We start from the raw sequence: 7,550 nt of genomic DNA, 5'->3' as shown, positions 1-7,550 counted from the left end.
TTCTGAGCCACTAGATGGCGCTCTCTGTTCAAGAAAGGGCTGAGAATCCACTGAGTTGCAACACCTAGCTCTTAAAACCAAGGGCGCCATCTAGTGGGCCCAGAAAATAAAGACATTGGTTCACAAAGCTTCATTTGGCCATCCCTAGGCGTAACTTTCCAATGTGGATGTAATACCTATTGGACAAAGACCTAATTTGTCCTTAATTCTGAAATACATTGGGCATTGACGTGAGTTGTCATGTAGGCTGGGCAGAGCAGGATATTTAACCGGCTGCACAGACCCCTTCTCCTGACCTACAAAGCTCTAAGTGGTCAAAAGTTTGTGACATTTCTACTGTTGTGTTGTCCTGACGTACACGTCCTCAAACCTAAAGCCTGGGCCGCACAAAAAAAAATTACAGGAAGCAGTTTCTTTGTCATCTAATAGAGAATCATCTGTGCTGGAAAGAAAGACATCCTCAATAAGATGTTCCATACTGCACAGCAAATAGCTGAATCCGACAAGTTCCAGTGTTCTAAGATGGTTTTCCTCTGTACACACTGCCGTTGTAATGGGACAATCCTGTGTTGTTGTGTGCTGTCCCCAACATGTCAGCCCGACTACGCAACTCAGAGCTGACATTTTGGAGTCGGTGGGCAAATTTCCTGAGAAAATAACCTTGAAAAGTTGATTTCCAAAGAGAGAGGCGTGCGCTGTGGTCTGCCCACTGTTTAAATATCGATCTTAAATAAAAACTAATCCCTGGTGATGTGCTCCCAAGCAGCCATATTACACACTCTCTTCCTGGGAAGCCAGCGTAAATTTCAAATATAAAAGCTAAATTAAGACAAGCAGTACTCTTGATTTTTATACCAGCCCCCTGCTCTGTCATGCCCCACCACCCAACCTCACTGGATGAGTTGGGTGCTTCATTATACGCTGCACAACCCTGCAAGCAGTTTAGTTTATAACGTTTAAGTTGGTCATTTCTATCCTGAAGGTTGACCTTGTATACAGGACTAAAGCTGTAGTATGGGATTAGACAGACAGAGAGAGAGAGAGAGAGAGAGAGAGAGAAAGAGCACACGTAAATTAGTAACCCTAAAAATGAAACTAAACAGAAACTACATTTATTCAGTCTCCGTGGTTATTCATTACATTTTAAGATTAGAAAAGCCAAACTTTGCACACCTAGACCAACAGGTGTTTAGGAGACCGGGGGTTGACGATACAGAACAAAAGATGTGACTGGAGTGCAGAGGGTAGTGGGTGGGAGAGTTCTTTGTTCTGTCAGTGATCCAGATGAAGCTGTCAGGAACAGCGTCCTCGCACACATTTCATACCGCTGATGCTGAAACAACGACTCAACGACCTAGCAAAATCAGTACGCTGCTGTTGTATTACCACTGAGTGATGAGGAAAAAGGCATCACAAACAGATAGGAGTGGGGGGGGGGGGGATATCAATAAAGCATAGTATCTCGATATTTTCAATGGCAATACTGTATCGATACACAGGCGCCCAGTATGGATCTTTTATTATATTTTACACATGTGTTGGTTAGTTTGTCCCTGTTTGCAGAAATAACATTGACTTGATATGAACAGAGAAATGTTTCTTTTTAGATAAACCGATGTTGATAAGTTTCCTTTTGGGGACGTCGTTTGAAATTGGGAAAACTTAGAAATTGGAAAAAAGGTTACATAATTGCAATATATCGCAGAATATTGCAATAGGTTTAAAATCGCAATAATATCGTGCCATAGGTGTGGTGATGATATCGTATCAAGAGGCATCTGGTGATTACCCCCTATGGGCAGACTGCTCTGAATTCAAGTTACCACGCTAAAATAGCCTATAAAGTTCTATAAATATTCAGCTTTTCTTGGCCAAATCAATTCAATTCAATTCAATTCAATTTTATTTATAGTATCAATTCATAACAAGAGTTTCTCAATACCCTTATACAGTATATACCGCACTTCCATATTTACCAGACCTCAACAGGTTCATAGTATTGCCTTTCCTCCAGAGCAGCACATAGCGACCGTGGCGCGGAAAAACTTCCTGGATTCGCGAACCTCGGTCAGACCCAGACTCTTGGTAGGCGGTGTCTGACGGGCCGGTTGGGGTTAGAATGAAATGAATGAAATCCTGCTGTATCCTCCCAGCCCTTGGCCTGCTAGCAGGCTCTCAGCTGGATCTCATTGCGAAGATTGGGATGTGGACACAGTGTGCACGTTAAGTGAAGTTAAACTGCATTCCAGCAACAGTTGTCACACAAGGAGTGGGACACCACACCACTAGCAAAATGCTAAAAGTTGTTTTTTGCTATGAAAACTTCAAGGAGGCACTAAATAAATGAATGATGATGAATATATGCGCTTGTATGAATATAGGAGAAGGCCTTGGTGCCAAAACGGGAAGATAACCATCCCTGGATCCGTGGAAACCTGGACAATTCTGCAGCCCACAGTTTACATTTAGCACTGCGACGCCCTGCAGTGCCCTGCCACGCCATGGACTACCACAACTACTACTCATAGTCATAGTTCCATTATCTTTATTGTGACTATAATTACCATTGTTCATCACACCCCCACCCGGCCCCATCAGACACCACTTAGCAAGAGCCTGGGTCTGTCCCAGGTTTCTTCCTAAGAGGGGTTTTTCCCTCACCACAGTTGCACTAAATGCTCTTGGGGGAATAACATCAATTGTTTGGTCTTTGTGGATTGTAGAGTGTCTTAGAAAGAGAGTCTTGGGATAACTCTTGTTAGGATTTGATACAATACATATAAGTGAATTGAATTGAATGGAGGACGTAGTGTGCTATGTAGGTAACAGAGGGGTAAGGGGGGTGGAGGTCATGGTGGTGGATGGCCGTGTAGTAAGTCTGGGACGTGAGTTTGTGTCACAATTCCACAATTCATGTTGGCTCTTTCTTTACCATAACCATGGGCTTTCCTTAAACCTTATATAAAACCTCCTACAGTATATAAAACAAGCCTTAAAAAATGTTATTCAGGGTTTTGCAGAATCGTCCAATATTGGTCTGACTGAGATATTATCTATGGCTGAGATGTTCTGCAAACCTCCCCTACATTAAGACTTGTGCATCAATATTTTGAGCTGGTTTAATGGACACATGGTCATGTTGTCCTCGGGTCAAATGTGACCCAATTTCAAAGTTCAAAAATCAGTAAATATGGGATGTCAATAAAGTGCAGAAAATGTAAAAAAAAAAAAACCTAATAACACGACAAAACATTAAAAAAGCTGCAACAAAAAAACGATGCCAAAAACAATGTTAACACCCTCCCTCCCACACCCAACAAAAGCGTGAAAAATGTAAAAAAAAAAGCACCCAAAACATTGAAAAATTGACAAAAACATTGGGAAAAAGCGGGAAAAAAAACATCAGAAAAAGCAATTACAGTGTTGGAAAAAGTGACATTGAGATAGGGACAACAAAAGCGTTTTTTTTCATGGTTGACGGGAAGACAACACAAGGGTTAAAGGCACTTTTTTGAAAATCTTTTCAATAACACAACCTTTTAGATCCAGAAGCGTAATCCTTATCTGCCAGCGCTCATTTTAAAATCCTCACAGGTAATCTCTACATCTTCAGCTCTGACATTTTGTGAATTCCTTTCTGACTTCATGTGGTCTTCATAGTCAGAGACATAGATGTCTGCGACTGGATGAAATACTCACAGTGAATAGGGTAAGGATTACGAGGTGGAAGAACCACCTGAGGTCAGGACTCCATTTTCACACCTCTGCAGTGCCTGGGGCTCCGAACACATCTTCATCGTCACAAGCTCCTGTGGGAAGACAGAAAGAGTACACGCCGTCATTTACACACGTTATTTTCAATGGAAGACGGCTTCTCTCAGCTGCAAGAAGCGGCAAATCTGTCGAAGTTGTGTTTTGGGTGTGTTGAGAGTTTTTAAAGTTAAAACTAGGTCAACTTTCCACTGCAAACGACCAGCAACCAAGCAGATAAACGTCCTACGCGCTGGCTGATTCCAGAGAAACACACGATTGAACATGGAACGCTGTCCCGACAGAGTGGCCAAAGCGCCAAAAGCTTCAACATGCTGTTTGACACTCGTCCTTGACATGGCGGCTAGAGCTTGTACGCGGCGTCTACTTACAGTTAAGCTATGCACAGCTATGCACTGGTCTGGCAGACTGGACTAGCCAGACCATATTAAAACCGTGGTTGCATACCATTTCAAAGCATTCCACAAACTTCTGCTTTTGGAATAGATTTTTCCACTGCAGAGCCTTCAGCCACAAAATGAAATGACAAGGTATGTAAGTACAAATTTTAAAACATATGCCTTGATCAGAGACTCTAGCTATGTCTGAATTCTTCAGACTGCAGGGTGATAGCTTGGAACCTTTGCTCTAGCAGCTGGTGGGATCAAGTATGGTTCTTGGTAATATCCTGCAACGTCCTGATATGCCATCAACTACTATTTTTAGTCACTGTAAATTATCTTTTATTGTGACTGTTATTTTCACTCTTCATTTCAACCCCAACCCGTCAGACTCCGCCTACCAAGAGCCTGGGTCTGTCCCAGGTTTCTTCCTATAAGGAGTTTTTCCTCGCCACGGTCGCACTGTTGCTTGCTTTGGAGGGAACTACTAGAACTGTTGGGTCCTTGTAAATTATAGAGGGGTCTAGACCTGCTCTATCTGTAAATTATAGAGAGGTATAGACCTGCGTATCTGTAAATATAGAGCGGTCTAGACTGATCTATGTGTAAATTATAGAGTGTCTAGACTGCTCTATCTGTAAATTATAGAGTGGTCTAGACCTGCTCTATCTGTAAATTATAGAGCGGTCTAGACCTGCTCACTGTAAATTATAGAGCGTCAGACCTGCTCTATGGTAAATTATAGAGTGTTCTAGACTGTCTACTAATGTAAATTATAGAGTGGTCTAGACCTGCTCTATCGTAAAATATAGAGCGGTCTAGACCTGCTCTATGTGTAAATTATAGAGTGGTCTAGAACTGCTCTATCTGTAAATTATAGAGAGGTCTAGACCTGCTCTATCGTAAATGAGAGGTTAGACGCTCATTGTAAATTATAGAGAGGTCTAGACTGCTCTATCTGTAAATTATAGAGAGGTCTAGACCTGCTCTATCTGTAAATAAGAGAACGGTCTAACCTGCTCTATGTGTAAATTATAGAGTGGTCTAGACCTGCTCTATCGGTAAATTATAAGTGGTCTAGACCTGCTCTATCTGTAAATTATAGAGTGTCTAGACCTGCTCATCTGTAAATTATAGAGAGGTCTAGACCTGCTCTATCTGAAATTTAGAGGTTGGTCTAAGATGCTCTATCTGTACATTAGAGAGTGGTCTAGACCTGCTTATAGTCTGAATTTTAGAGCGGTCTAGACCTGCTCTATCTGTAAATTATAGAGGTCTAGAACTGCTCTATCTGTAAATTATAGAGCGGTCTAGACTTGTCTATCTGTAAATTCTAGAGCGGTCTAAGTACCTGACTCTATCTGTGTAATTATAGAGCGGTCTAGACCTGCTCTATCTGTAAATTATAGAGCAGTCTAGACCTGCTCTATCTTTAAAGTGTCTTGAGATAACTGTTGTTATGAATTGATATTATAAAATTTTTGAATTGAATTAAATTCTATTGATCAGGAGGAATTATTCTTGGCAGATTATTACACTCATGTAGCTGCTTTTCATCCCTGTATGTTCTATATTTGATAATAATAAGTTGTCAGGTAATTCTTCAGAGCAGCTCTGTTGCCACTTACTTACTGTAATGACACAGGAGCACCATTACCTTATCTGTATGGTTCTGTTTCTGATTTCATCAACAACTGATTGCTTCCTATCAAGCATCTGTCACCAGAAGATACGATATGTCAGAAGACATCAGATTTGATTTATGTCATTCCTAAAACAACTAGAAACGCAGACCTCGGCCAAGGTTATAGCCAAGGCTATAATGTAGTTTCCCAGGTGGAAACCAATTTCTCCAATTATTCCGACGCCACGAATGCAGCAAAAATGGCCAATCACACATAGTGAAAATTAATAATTACATTATCTGCCCTGTGATTCGAAACCGCTGCAACCTTTATTGGGTTTTTACTTGGGCCATGATACACCATTCTATCAAGATTCCTGAAATTCAAGCCAGTACATTTCCGAAGATTCTCCACCTCTTAACCCTTGTGTCGTCTTCCCGTCAAAATCAGCACTTTCGTCGGCGCTTTTTATCGATGTTTTTAACTTTTTCTTGTGTTTTTGTCTCTTTTTTCAACACTTTTGACGCCTTGTTTCAATGTTTGTCACTTTTTTTGACGTTTTCAACTTTAGTTTTACAGTTATTTTGGGAATTTATGGTCAATTTACCTCATTTATAGGGAATTATACCTATATTTTGAGTTAGAAAAGCAGAAATTAGGAATTATTTAGACTAAAATGAAAGGAATGGATGTTGATGGATAATCACAGACTGGAATATGTCAACTTTTACTCAATACTATTTCAAAAACACTTCCATTTGTTTTACAATGCTATAAAATTGAGTGAGACGCCCCATAACTAATGAAAGTAGAGATTTGTACTTGGCAAAATACGTTGGGTGGAATCAATCATGTTATTTTGGGGAATTAAAAAGAACATTGATATAGGAAAACTTGTAAATTTGACCCGAGGACAACATGAGGGTTAAAAGCAGGTGTAAACCAGCCGCATGCGTGTTTCCTTGCATATGCCTCCCGGTGAAGTGGCAGCAGTAATCCTAACAAGACGAAGGCAGGCCAAGGAGACGAGCTGAAAGGATTTTTACCACAAGGATCCCACTTTTTCAGTTCATTCAAGTCCAAGCAGCCTTGCAATATTACAGTTACTGGAAGAAATCAAAGATGACGTTGCATCTCCGACTTCGCGTTCGCATTCCATTCCAACAGTTGTTAAACTCCTCGCTATATTACATAAAATCATACAGTATTGGATCATTTCAAACAGTCATAGCATCAGCAGTGGGAACATGGCAGTCTGCACTCAGATGTATCATCATAAGTACTACTACTATAGCAAGTAACGCTTAGTTACAGCGCAAATCCATTTCCCCACCACTGATGCAAAAATAACACACATCAAGCAGGATTTCTTTTTTTTTTTTTTGGGGGGGGGGGGGGGTGCTTTTCCCTTAATGAAAGTGACAGTAGATAGACGTGAAAGGTAGGGGTGGGAATCACCTGACGCATCCCGATACAATATCATTGCGATACTTATGCCACAATACGATATTATTGCTTTTTTAAACATATTGCCATATTCTGCAATGTATTGTATTGCAACTTATTTCCAACAAATCTTTCCCCATTTCAAATGACGTCCTCAAAAGGAAACTTTGTCAACATGTGTTTATCTAAAAAGAAACATTTCTCTCATTGTTCACATCACTTCAATCTTATTGATGCAAAATGAGACAAACTGACCACCACATATGTAATATATAATAAAAGATCCATACTGGGCGCCTGTGTATCGATACAGTATTGCCATTGAAAA

At 40.6% G+C, this 7,550-nt stretch overlaps 1 protein-coding gene across 1 annotated transcript in view; it reads right to left on the bottom strand.

Annotated features, from left to right (window-relative positions):
• Positions 1-7,550, bottom strand: part of lrfn2b (leucine rich repeat and fibronectin type III domain containing 2b) — a gene marked incomplete in the record, with an annotated part of 159,989 nt that overhangs the window by 64,735 nt on the left and 87,704 nt on the right. Inside the window, 1 exon segment of the mRNA XM_032543231.1 lies at positions 3,700-3,809.

Source organism: Etheostoma spectabile, chromosome 18 (assembly GCF_008692095.1).
Source record: "Etheostoma spectabile isolate EspeVRDwgs_2016 chromosome 18, UIUC_Espe_1.0, whole genome shotgun sequence".
Lineage (NCBI taxonomy): Eukaryota > Metazoa > Chordata > Actinopteri > Perciformes > Percidae > Etheostoma > Etheostoma spectabile.
The sequence above is the reverse complement of the archived record's forward strand: the minus strand, read 5'-3'. Positions and strand labels throughout refer to the sequence as shown.